Below are 13663 nucleotides of genomic sequence, written 5' to 3'. Positions count from 1 at the left end.
AATGATCTTGGCAGCCACAAGGCTCATAGTTGTCTCTGCTTGATCTCCTCTCCCACTTGTTCTCCTTGTCTTACCTTCGTCGATTAGAGAGATTTTCCGTCACTAACTCCCATCTTTGACCGGATCTTCTTCAGTCTTTAACTGGACCTTGCGCCTTTACTGATTTTTATCCGCAGAATTGGCGACCAAGAAGAGCGTCGGGCCTCTGTAGGAGGCCGATTTGAGAGGGTGCTCGTGAGGGACGATCTCGACGTTCCCCTCGACGACGCTTCAACATCACTCGACGACACCGGAGTTCGCGCTGTTGATCCCACCATCAGTCTGCTTTTTGGGGTACTGTGTTGATCTGTCTTCCACGTTTGGTTGCTCATTCCATGCCATCCATTCCGCGGCATGGGCTGTTCATTAGATTCCCATGATAAAATGCTCATGAACGGTTTTCTTTGGCAGCTTGGTCTTGTTTCTGGTTACGATTTGTTAGCTTTGGACTCTATATCAGGTAGCAATGATTTTTTTTTTTTCAATTATTTTTTGTGGGCCTTTGTGAGACATTTTAGGAGACTTCTCGAAATTCATGTGGTCCTTTTAGCTATTGCGGCTCTGTGTGTCCTCTCCCTCTTTACGTTTAATGTTTTAAATCTGGCGGCATCTCAAGGTAAACTCCAATCAAGTTTGATGTTACCTTGGTGATTCTTAGTACGTTAACATGTTTTGTGTTGATATGGATGTTAATCTCTCACTTGCTTTGAATATAAACACCTTCATGAAAGTACTTATCACATGTTCGATGAAATGCCTAAATCATGTCATATGTGAGTTTGTCTCTAGTACCGAGAACCGGTCTCAATAGGCATTTTCTAGGTTCCAAGTGTACAGAGTAACTTCAGGTTTCAAAAATAGGGAATTGTGCCAACATGGCAAGTTCTAAGTTATTTTGAACCTGGACCAACTCTTGAGCTACTCCCCCTCGTGTAGACCCAATAATCACGTGGAGAGTGGAAGAAACTTGGAGATAAGAGGACAGAGAGATCATATTTGAAGCAAGATCTTTGAATTCTACGGGTGAAATGTCCTAAATCCTCTGTATCTAGAGGTGATCTTTCAATTTTCTTGATTTCATGCATTTAGTACGTTGATTGACTTGACCTTTTCTACAGTAAAAGGCTACTCCAAGTCTCCAATTAAACGAGGATAATCCATCTCTTTTCAATCCTTTTATTACGTGCCTTCTCCACACACGCAGACCAAGCAATTCTTTACGAATTTCTCTTTGCCCACAGATGAACAGAGACATTATTAAGGCTCTCAACTCCATGGATGTCTATCCGGTGTTGCTACTTGTTCTAGTTCTATTACGAGCAATGACTAGCAATGCCAGGTTGAGTGATTTGCGATGTGTCGCTTCATCTTGTGGTAACATTCATAATATAACTGAGCCTTTTCGACTGAAGAGTGACCCAAGGGGATGTGGTGAATCGGACAAAGAGTTGGTTTGTGAAGATAATCGCACTGTGTGGTACCTCAATCATGGCCGATTTTATGTGCAATCCATCGATTATTCTGCCCGCCAAATTAAATTAGTTGACGATGGGCTGCAAAAGGATGACTGCTCATCTCTCCCCCATTCACTCGGGTGGTATGGCCGTGCCCATCTAAGCAGCCCACACTACTTCATCGATGCAAGTACATTGGTCATTGTGAACTGCTCAAAACCAGTTAGTTCTCCACTCTACATCTCTACTAGTCCATGCATTAAGGGGTCATATTCTTCCAACAAATTATCGAATTGGAACTCGTATGCTTTGATCGATCCGAAAGTTTCAGATGTTAGGGATTTCTGCACCATTAGTAGGTGGACGTGGGTAGCAGCTGATCTTAGTAGCTCCTACAACTATGAGCTAATCCATAACATTATGGTTGATGGATTTGTTCTCCAATTATATCGTGGGAGTACATCTGGGAAGGGAACTCTCTTTTGCTATTTTGATTTGTATAGTATCTACAAAGGTTGGGCTTGCGAATCCCTGGAATACTATTACGGTAAGCATCGCTTGGCAACCAAATTTTACGGCAATTATGCATGATTTTGAACGTTCTTTCACTTGCTGCTTTCTCTTCAAAACTGGAAATGAAAGAAATATTTAAGATCCTAGAAAGTTTTATGAAACAAATATAAATTTTAGTATATGTCAACATTTGTGTATTTGAAAGGTTTCGGAGCTTGGCGTTACATATTAAAATAAAATCGTTGAAGTTGTAAGATTGGCAAAAAAAATAAAAAAGTGACAGTAGAAGTCATCCCAAACAGACCGGTTTGCATATAAACATGTGCCTAGATTATAATTCCTTTCCACATAAAAAGCTAGAGCTCCCCCTGTGAAAAAAAAGGGGATATCGTGCTAGCAGCTACATGACTAGTTTTTTGATGGCATGGAGTTCAGATTAGTCTCTTAATTAGTTCCTTAGTTAGTCACTTAGCTAATGATTTGAAAGACACTTGTTGACAAATTCCTTAAAGTTGTATTCATATGTCGATTAGAGTTTAGATTAGTCTCTTAAGTAATATCTTAATTTGTCAATTAGCTAATGATTTGAAAGACGCTTGTTGACAAATTCCTCAAGAAGTTGTATCCATATAACAATAAGAAGAAATAAATTATTGATTAAAAATGATATCATTGTTTCTCTATATTTGTTGATTGCTAACAAAGCAAATGGAGTTTCTTGCATTGTCTATGTGAGATGAAGCTTATTATTTTCATTGATTTGTAGATGCATGCATCCCACTTTTCGTATTCTTTTGCACAAAATTCAACTTATACAAAGAAGCTTGCTACTACTTTGTTTCCTTGTGAGTTTTGTTATTTTTTTTTTTTCCTTCAATTCCTTATCACATCATTCATTCCTTTCACAGTTGTCGGCGGTTATGCAGTTATGACAGCTTGGGATGTTACATTTCTACTAGGTAAGCCACAATGATTTGTTCTTACAATAATTAAAAAATATATTCTAACCTATCAAAATTTCCTCAGTATATTTCTGTTTAGCGAAATTCGCTATCGGAATGCCACTTGTTGCGATATTTCTAATCTACAACTTCAGAAGAAGGCACTTAGCAAATGACAAGAACATTGAAGAATTTTTGCAAACTCATAACAACTTCCTACCCATAAGGTACTCTTACTTGAATATTAAGAAGATCACTAGGAATTTTAAGCACAAACTAGGTGAAGGGGGATATGGTTCTGTCTACAAAGGAATGCTAAGAAGCGGCAACGAAGTGGCCATCAAGATTTTAAAGCAGTCCAAGGCTCATGGCGAAGATTTTATTAGTGAAGTGGCTACTATTGGAAGAATTCACCATGTTAATGTAGTACAGCTCATTGGCTTTTGCTTCGAAGGCTCGAAACAAGCTCTCGTGTATGATCTCATGTCAAATGGATCTTTGGATAAACACATTTTCACTAATGAAGGTGATAAGTTTCTTGATTATAGGAAAATATATGAGATCGCTCTTGGGGTGGCAAGGGGATCGAATACTTACATCGTGGGTGTGACATGCAAATATTACACTTTGATATCAAGCCTCACAACATTCTTTTAGATAAAAATTTCACTCCGAAAGTTTCTGACTTTGGACTTGCGAGACTTTATCCTACTGATCATAGCATAGTCTCATTGACTGCTGCAAGAGGAACTTTGGGATATATGGCACCTGAATTGTTCTACAAAACATTGGTGGTGTATCTTATAAAGCGGATGTCTATAGCTTCGGGATGTTGCTCATGGAAATGGCGGGTAGAAGGAAGAACATAAATGCAAATGCGGAACGCTCAAGTCAAATTTATTTTCCCTTGTGGGTGTACCATCAAGTCAATGAAAGAGAAAGTGTTGAAATGGAAGAAGTTGCAGATGAGGAAAGGAAGGTGATAAAAAAGATGATAATAGTTGCACTTTGGTGTATACAATTAAACCCAAATCATCGGCCTCCAATGAACAAAGTCCTAGAAATGCTTGAAGGAGATATTGATAAACTTCAAATGCCTCCAAAACCGCTTATTTACCCATCGGATGAGCCTAGTCAACAATGACAAAGCTGTGATGGAACTAAAAACATTCTCAGCTTCTTCCGGCGCTCATATAATTTCCGCTAATTTTCCTTTTGGAGATTGCGATAATGTTTAGAGAATCATGCATAGTTTGATTGGAAAAGCTTTATGTATTTGTTACATGTCCCCACAACCTAGTATTATGTTGGGATGGCTCTTGGGCTAGTTTAGTTTGATAGTGATTACTTTCGAGATTATCTTTTTCTATCTTTTAGGTTAATGTTATGTCATTGTATTTCATATGGTTGAACTCTCTTGCCTCCTCCTCCTTAGAGGACAAACAAATTGGTAAGAGGGCATGGACAAAAATGGTGGGGAAGGCGACTAAGATTGAGAATTTTCCTTCGTCATTACATGATTTAGGGTAATCACAATTAAAATGTTAATAATAACCTGCGATCTTGCTACTTGAAGTGCTACTCCCGGCCCATGATTTTCTTGTCGATTTCGACTATGGATATAATTTTCAGAGATGACATCTATGTATACATTTTACAAAGTAGACACCATCTGTTTATACAGAAAAAACTTTTATAAAAAATGCAAATGAAGATCTTGGATGAAACATGTCTATGTAGTTTATTTTTGAAAGAACTTATATTCTGTTTAAAATTAATATAAAATCACTGACCAGTAACAAGATTGAAATACTACAATTTCCTGTTAAAAATTATCACTCGATTACGGTGTCTCAATGGGCGGGTTATATACTCGACATCAGCCACGAAGGGAAGAGGGAGGCGCCCCTCTCGCCAATTTCTTTTGTTATTTATTATATAGATATAAGAAAATAAATAAATGTCTACTATATAATAATTACTCCCGTCTTGAATTTCATGCTCAAACCTTTTTATTTTTCAGAAAACTCTATCAAAGTCCGCGTCAGTGTGGTCAAAAGTTTGCTTTAGTTTAATTTCAATATGTTGTATATAATGGGCAAATATATAAAATTTCCAAGGTGTAATGTAATGACGTAGTCTGATCTTGTCTTAAATGTTTGGACAATTCTATTTTTATTACCTTTTTCCTCGTATTGTTTTAATCTAAGAAACTTTGATTTTCAATTAACACTATATATTGGTTTATTATTCAAAATTTGTACCTGTTTAGGTATATCTTTCATTTTAGAAACATTTTAAAAGGAAAGAAGCCAACCTCAATTAATTAAATGTTTTAGAGGAAAAATTCTAGCTTAACAACATATTTTAAAATCTTACGTAATTACAACCAAGAAAAATGGGGAGAATTACCAAAAAAGTTCTAAACCTATTACGGTGTCTTGGAATTCGGTCATAAACTTTTATTTACGCGAGTCCTAAACCTTTATAATTGTACCAATTCAGTCCATCCGGCCAAAATTGACCGGCCGGTCTTGCGTGGACACCAGCCATCCAAAGTGAACGCGACATGGTATTTTTATTTTTTTAATTTTTTAAATATTTTTTTGAATTTTTGAATTCTTTTTAAATGATTTTCTTAATTTCTTTATTCTTTCCCCTTTGTCTTCTTCCTTGTTTTGTCTTTTTCCCTGCACCTTCTTCTTCAATGTTGCGCCATCTTCTTCCCCAAATCTCTATTCCTTCTGCAACTTAATCGAACCAGAATTTTTGGTGACAAATCAACCTCTATATGCGTAGTATCCAGCATACACATCGCCACCGAACCAACACCAACTGGCGGTCACCTGCTCCAATCGACGGTCACCAACTCCGGACGCTTACTCGCAATCGCAACAATCAACGGAAAATCTTTACACGAGATTAATTTCTTCCATGCTTGGCTTTCTAGCAAGCATATAATCACCAGTGAACTACAAATCACAGAGACGAACGACTAGGTGGCCTTGAACCACATGGCACGTCGGTGGGGGAAGATTTCCGACGGAGAGGAGGATTTACGGCCGAGGATTGAACCCGAAGAACGTTCTTCGGGCGGCCGCACGAGAGTGGTGAGAGATGGGAAGAAGGATGGAGATGGTCGAGTGGCTTGGTCGAGTCTATCGAGGAGAAGGAGCGGCGCTCCCGTAAAAAAGAAAAGCCCCCGCTCTCTTTCTGTCATTTCGCCTCTCCCTTCTCCCTCTGAAATCTCTCTTCCTCAAAGCGTTCCTCTCTCTCCCCCTTGCGATATGGTTTCAGCCAAGAAAGAAATGATGCCCCACCCGTCTCTGTGTGAGGAGAGCTTCCAAAGAACCCCAGAACGTTTTGATGCAGCCTTCTGTGATTCCCCAAAAAACCAGTGAGCCCCCTTTTGCTTTCCATCAGTGAGCGCTCCCTGTATTTCCTTCAAGCTTTCCCTCTTCTGTGAAAGTTCCAGGCGGTGCAAGCAAGAAGAATGTTCTACTCTCACCAGCTTCTCACCCCCAAAGGTCTCCTCGGCCAGAAATCATCATCCTCTCGTTTGTCTCCGGTTTCTCTCAGCAAGCAACCTCTCTCTTTTCTCTCCAATGGCCGGCCGGGGAAGGAGAAGATGAAAAAAAAAAAAAAAAAAATTCTAAAAATATTTAAAAATTCGAAAAAAAAAATTATATTTAAAAATGCCACGTCGCGTTCGTCGGACAGCCCGGCATCCACGTTAGCGCCCGGCCGCCATTTTGGCCGGATGGACTGAATTGGCACAACTATAAAAAGGTTTAGGACTAAATTGGCAAAAAAAAGAAGTTTAGGACCTGAATCGCACAATTACAATAGGTTTAGGACTTTTTGGTAATTCTCCCAAGAAAAATGTATTCTTTTGTCCCTATGCTTTCCTACAAAGAATCAAGAACAAAATTTACAAAATTTCAAATTGAACTCCTATTTTCTTAAATCTCTATATAAGAAAAATTATAAATTCAAGCCTAAACCTATTATAAGGATTCAATTCAAGAATAAACTTTCCAATTTGCTAATATAGTTTTTAACATTATAATTTCAATGTAGTCTTTTTGATCAGTTGTTGCTAGAAATTACTAATATGACGGTTCAATCATCGCCAATTGTCTTATTTGGCACAACCCCGTCTAAAGTGGAAGAATACCACTAAATGACGGTCTTTTAACAGATTTTACTGAATTTTCTGATCTATTTCTTTCTTTCCTTTACTTTTTCTTCTCTTTCTTTTTCCTGCGCTACTGATCATCTTCTTCCGCATGTGTTATTCTTATTCATCGCGTCTACTTTTGTGGTAAAGAGACCTTACAAAGCATGATCAATCGCAAAACACACAAAGCACGGCATCGCAAGCGTGACGAATCGGCACGAAAACACAAAAATCGGTGGATTGTTATGAAATCAACAGAGCAAGAGTTCAAGAAGCTACCCCGCTTGACGGAAAGCCAAAAGTGGTAGAGCATAGAATTAATGGCAAAATCGGATGAATACCCAAAGAAAAGATGAACAGAAGTGGGGAAATGAAAATAAAAGAAAATCAAAAAATTTTACTCAAATCAATTATATGTTCTCAACTTCTTTCGCCTTATAACCCAATCATGTTGCGTGAGATGATCGTAAATGACTGTACCATGTTTTACATTGAAATTTTACACAAAATTTTAAGATTATATTAACAATTTTAAAAGATTTATAATTTGAGTAATATTTGTATAATAAGTTTAGAACTGATTTGTAATGTTTTTTTTATTTTATTTATATAGTATAAATTCACTAAAAATTCTCAAATAAAAAAAGAAAAGACTATGTCTTTCGCCAAAAGTTTCACTCGCCCTCGATCTAAATCTTTGCTTTCTCCACTGTCATTGCTCGCATCAATAAAACAGCCAAAATGTTGCATCAATTAAAATTAGAACCTTTCCCGGTGAGCCCCTATTTTGCCGAGCAGATATGGCCTCCGTCGGGCTTCTTAAAGACGGGCTTGATACATTCTCGGCTTGGAGTGGTTTGATACCGAACAACAGCAAAAGTGAGGTATTCCTCGCAGGTGGCTCGGATGAATTGAGATCTCAGATCAAGGATACCCTTGGATTTGTTGAAGGAAAGCTACCGGTACGCTATCTAGGAGCCCCTATCATCTCCTCGAGGCTCGGCAAGGCGGATTGCGTTGTCTTGGTCAATCGCATTACGGCAAGGGTGCAATCCTGGACTCATCGATTTCTCTCATTTGCCGGAAGAGTTCAACTTATAAAGTCAGTGCTCCATGCGATTCAGGCTTATTGGGCCAGTGTATTTATTATTCCTGTCGCAGTCTTAGATCGGATAGAGCAGATCCTCAGATAGTTCCTGTGGAAGGGGCTTGGGCTTGGTAAGGGAGGTGCCAAGGTATCCTAGGAGGATGTATGTCTCCCTAGGGAGGAAGGTGGTCTTGGGATTCGTAGACTACGAGAGTACAACAAAGCGGCAATGCTCAAACATATTTGGACCCTCTTCACTGACAAAGAGTCCTTGTGGTGCAAGTGGATTCACTCTACTTTTCTGAGAGGGAAGAACTTCTGGATGGTTAAGGCTCTGGCTCGCTGCTCTTGGGCTTGGAGGAGGATCCTACATCTGAGACCCGAGGTTCGACTCAATTTCCGCTGGAGGATTGGTGATGGGCGGACGGTCTCCCTTTGGTATGATCATTGGCACCAGAGGGGGCCGTTGGATCTGATTTGCTCGGAGCAAACTATCTTAGAGTCGGGGCTTCCTAGGTGTGCAGCCATTGCGGACCTTTTCTCTGATCTAGGTCGAGCCTTTAGGATGGTGATGGACTCGTGGGGCCATCTCCCTATTCTTCTCCCGGAGGTTCCGGATAGATTCGTGTGGAGTGTCGATCCGTCTGGTCTCTTCTCAGTGGCTTTTGCATGGCATTTTTTCAGAAAGAGGAAAGCAAGAGTGGACTGGTCATCCTTTATATGGAACAAAGCTATCATTCCGAGGTACCAATTCAATTTATGGCTGATCATTAAGAATCGCCTTCCTACACAAGCTTTTCTTATGTCCTATGGGAGGATCGGGAGGGAAGTTTGTGCCTTTTGCAAGCTCACGCCGGATTCTATTGACCATCTCTTCTTCGGCTGCGGTATTGCTTCGCGTATGGCTTTTTTTGGGCGGCCAAGTGCAATCTCCTGTGGAGAAACGGGTCGTGGGTGGAAAATCTTCAGTGGGCGATGAAATTCCTATCAGGTAAGGATTTCTATCATGCTATAGGGCGCTTCTCTTTTCTGCGCTCGCCACCTTATTTGGAGGTATATGAATGACATTCTCTTCAGAGGTCATCCAGTGGTGCCTGTGGCTGTCAAGAGGCATCTCATTAAAGTGGTCAAGGACAAAGCCTTAACCTTTAGAAGCATTGAAGATTGCCCGAGAAATAGAAAGTTTCAACGGAATTGGGAGCTCGACCCTTCTATTTTCTCTTTTCCTAAGCCAACTGCCTAGTATCTCCTACGCCGACCGCCTAGTGTCTTGCGGTTGCCTCCCCGTTTTTTGCGCCTTCCGTGGCTGCCTCGGATCTTCGAGTCCTCCTTGTTGTTTGTTCCTTGGTTGGTGTTGGTCTCTTTGTTTCCCCGGCTCTGTGTGGCCATTTTATCTTTCTTTTCAGCCGTCTGTGCTTGCCTACTTGCCTTGACGGCTTTGCGGTGTTCTTTTGCATTAGGCGCCCTTTCACTCCTTTTGACGTTGTGTCTCTTTGAGTGAAAGTTTTGTGGTGCCTAATCCTCTGTAATTTTGGTTCTTCACTCAATATATCATTATCTTTACCAAAAAAAAAAAAAAAATTGTTTTTGTCGACTCGGAAGTCTCCTATTCTCTCCAAAGATATTAAGTCAATGGTAATGTTCAAATCTTTTACTCTAACCACCTCTTGAGAAATTTCTTCGATGATAATAATATAGAGCGGATGATTCTTTCGATTTCTTAATATTTCTAGTTCCCTCAAATTGAATGTGTGCGATCACCAATCATAAGAATTTATTTGATTCTTAATCCCCATTAATTCACTTCAATTCAAGATTTGCACCATTCCTAAGATGACTTCTATGTCATCTTGAAAAAAAAAAAAATTTAACATAAAAATATCTCTGAGAATATGGAAACCTTACTTATCTAAGAAATATCCTCCAAAAATATGAACCAATGTTGTGCACAGCTAATCATATCAGATGTATGTTATTTCAATAGAAAGAAATGATGATTACAACATTCTAAGAAATGGTGATAACAACATTCTCAACTTGATTGATTTTGTTTTATCGATTGTTCATATCCTTGTTGATCCTCACCACATATGAAGCTCCAAATTTCCACTGCTCAGTCTGTGGGATATTATTTTTCCTCTCCATTACACACCTTTGTACCTTGTGCCATTGGTCCTTCTAGTTTTTTATTTTTGATCTTCTTCCTCAAAAGTCAAAACCATAAATACATTTTACTATGATCGTGGGGCGGTGAAGAAAGAAGATGGGGAAGAAGAAGGGAGGAGGAAAGAGCGAAGAAGAAATTAAGAAGAAAGATGGGGCATCAGAAGGAAGTGATGGAGAGAGAGAGAGAGAGAGAGAGAGAGATTCGTTTCTTTGTCGATGGGATGTGGACAAAACGATCAAGTGGAGAGAGTGACATCTTTTGAATCAAAGGGGTGAAAAAGGGATAGCCCCGGCTGCGCACGAGACCACGCCAACACCATTTGGGTTCACCTCTTTAATTTCTTGACTTTCCATCCATTTGTTCCGTTGACTGACTTGGTCTTCTCTATTAGACCAGGCGACTCCCAAGTCTCCGATCAAACAAGAATCGTCCCATCTTTTCTCAATCTTTTCATATTGTGCCTCCACACACACAAAACAATTCTTTACCTATTTCTCTTCACCCAAAGACCAAAGGAGACATGATCAATGCTCTTTGCTTCATTAATATCCGTCAAGTGTTGCTACTCCTCCTTGTTCTATTGCAAGCAATGACTTGTAGTGTTGAGAGTAGTCGGCGATGCATTGCTGTGGTGATATTCGCAATATAAGTTACTCATTTCAGTTGAAAAGTAATCCGAAAGGATATGGTGACTTGTATCATGAGTTGACTTGTGAAGATAATCGCACAAGCTACTCTATGGCGCGTTTGGTAACGTTTTTTTTTGTTCAAAAATAATTTTTTATTAGAAATGTTTTTTTTTTTCTGTTCCCAAAATAATTTCGATATAAGAATGCATTTGCTAACTATACAAAATTTATATTCCCCAAAAGAAATGCGTTTGGTAAAATTGTATAATTTTGTTGTTTCTTTTAGTTTTTTAAATATTTTTCCTTTTTTTTTTCTTTCTTTTTCTTTTCTCTCCTTCTTCCTCCATTGTGGTTGGCCGACCATCGGCAATTCTTTGGGTGAGGTCGGTGAGCTCACCGGAGCCTCTCCGGAGCCGGGCGAGGGCTGGCGAGCTCGCCGAAGGCTCGCTTGGCCCTCGCGAGGCTTGACCTCACCAAATTTGGGTGAGGCTAAGCTCGTTGATGGCCTGGCGAGCACCGTGAGGCTCGGCCAAATTTGGGCGAGGTCGGCCTCACCTTGGCCTGGGAGGCCCGAGCCTCGCTTTGACCCGAGAGGCTCGACGAGGGGACACTGCGGGTGACGCCGACTTGGCGGTGGCTCGGCGAGGTTGACCTTGCTCGAGGCTAGGTTCGGGCCAATGAGCCTTGTTGTGGCTCGGCGTCTCCGGGGGCCGGTGAGGTTGTTTTTTTCTACTTCTTGTTTCTATTCAAAGTCTATTCCTGAAAAAAAAAAAATAGATTTGTTGTTTCCAGGAACAAAAGTTTTACCAAATGAGTTTTTTCTTTTTTTTGTTCCTCGGAACAAAAGAACAAAAATAGTTGTTTCAGGGAATAGAAACAGATTTTAACAAACATGCTGTATATGTTCTTAATGGCTGATTTTATGTGTAGTCCATCGATTATGTCGCTTGCCAAATCAGATTGCTTGACGACAGACTATCGTGCTTCATGGTCAATGTATGACTTCAGTAAACGTTCCTATTTTAACAACCCATGCATCATGTACAACAACTGTATATTGGTCATTGTGAACTGCTCAAAGTCGATTAGCTCTCCATTCTACATCGCTGCCAATCCATGCATTAAGGGGTCGTATTCTTCCAACACATCATCGAATTGGAACTTGTATGCTTTGGTCAATCCAAAAGCATTGTATAGTAGGGATTTTTGCACCATTCACAGTTGGACGTGGGTATCATATTATTTTGAGGGTGAAGAGCATATTAATAGTAGCTCCTACAGCTAGAAGCATATTCATAACATTATGGCCAATGGATTTGTCCTCTATGTTTATCAAACTACATGGAAGTCGGGATTCTTTTGCTCGTTTGATTTCTACAGCATCTACAGAGGTCAGGTTTGCTAATCCCACTTCTTCGACTACAACGGTGGTAAGCATTAGTTGGCAATGAAGTTTTACGGCAATATTGCATGATTTTGTATATTCTTTCAATTAATACTTTCTCTTCAAAACTAGAAAATGAAAGGAATATTTAAGATCCAATAAAATTATGCAAAATACACATGTTGGTGCACGTCAACATTTTTGTATTTGAAAGGTTTCTGGATCTTCGTATTACATGTTAAAATCAAATTATAGGAGTTGCAAGATTCCAAAAGAAGAAGAATAAATATAAAAGTAACCGTAAAAGTTACAACCCCCCCCAAAAAAACCAACCAACACCCCCCCTCCCCGCCCCGACAAAACACACCAAAAACAAAAACACACGTAGATCCAATTTCAGTTGCACATATACATGTGCCAAGATTATAAATTTCTTTCTATGGAAGGCGTAGAACTCCCAATGTAAGAGGAAAAAAAAGGAGCAGCCACATAACTAGCTTTTCCGTGGTATAGAGTTTAGATTTTTCTTATAATCTTAATTAGTTACTAAGCTAACGATTCAACAGACACTCATTAGCAAATTCCTTAATTATATTCATGCATAGATAGGAGGCACATTTTAATTAACTATGGAAATCACCGTTTCTCTATATTTTGTTGACTGCCAACAAAGCAAAAGGAGTTTCTTGTATAGTTCATTATTTCCATTTATTTGCAAATGCATGCACCCCCTTCTCATATTTTTGGACACAATTCAATCTATACGACTCCATTTCCTTTCCTTACATCAGTCGTTCCTTCCACAGGTGTCCTGGATGATCTTGCCTTTTTGACAGCTATGGAGTTTGTAGTACTGCTAGGTGAGCCGCAATGATTTGTTCTCATAGTAATAAAAATAAAAGTACTTAATTTAACTTATCAAAATTTTCCTTAGTTCAATTTTGTGCAGTGAAATTCATAATCGGGATGCCATTTGTCACGATATTTCTAATCTACAAGTATAAAGCAAGGCACTTAGCAATGGACAAGAACATCGAAGAATTCTTGTAAGCTCATAACAACCTTTTGCCTATAAGGTACTCTTACTCAAACATTAAGAAGATCACCAAGAATTTTAAGCATAAACTGGGTGAGTGGCCATCAAATTTTAAAGCAATCCAAGGTTGATGGCTAAGATTTTATCAATGAAGTGGCAAGTATTGGAAGAATTTACCATTTTAATATAGTGCAACTATTCAAAGAAAAAAAATATATGATTTTTTTTTTAAT

At 39.2% G+C, this 13663-nt stretch overlaps 1 pseudogene; it reads left to right on the top strand.

The window, feature by feature from the left end:
• Positions 1-2931: 2931 nt before the first annotated feature.
• LOC104431057 lies at positions 2932-4359 on the top strand (annotated as a pseudogene).
• The last annotated feature ends 9304 nt before the right edge of the window (positions 4360-13663 follow it).

Source organism: Eucalyptus grandis, chromosome 11 (assembly GCF_016545825.1).
Source record: "Eucalyptus grandis isolate ANBG69807.140 chromosome 11, ASM1654582v1, whole genome shotgun sequence".
Taxonomy (NCBI): Eukaryota; Viridiplantae; Streptophyta; class Magnoliopsida; order Myrtales; family Myrtaceae; genus Eucalyptus; species Eucalyptus grandis.
The sequence above is the reverse complement of the archived record's forward strand: the minus strand, read 5'-3'. Positions and strand labels throughout refer to the sequence as shown.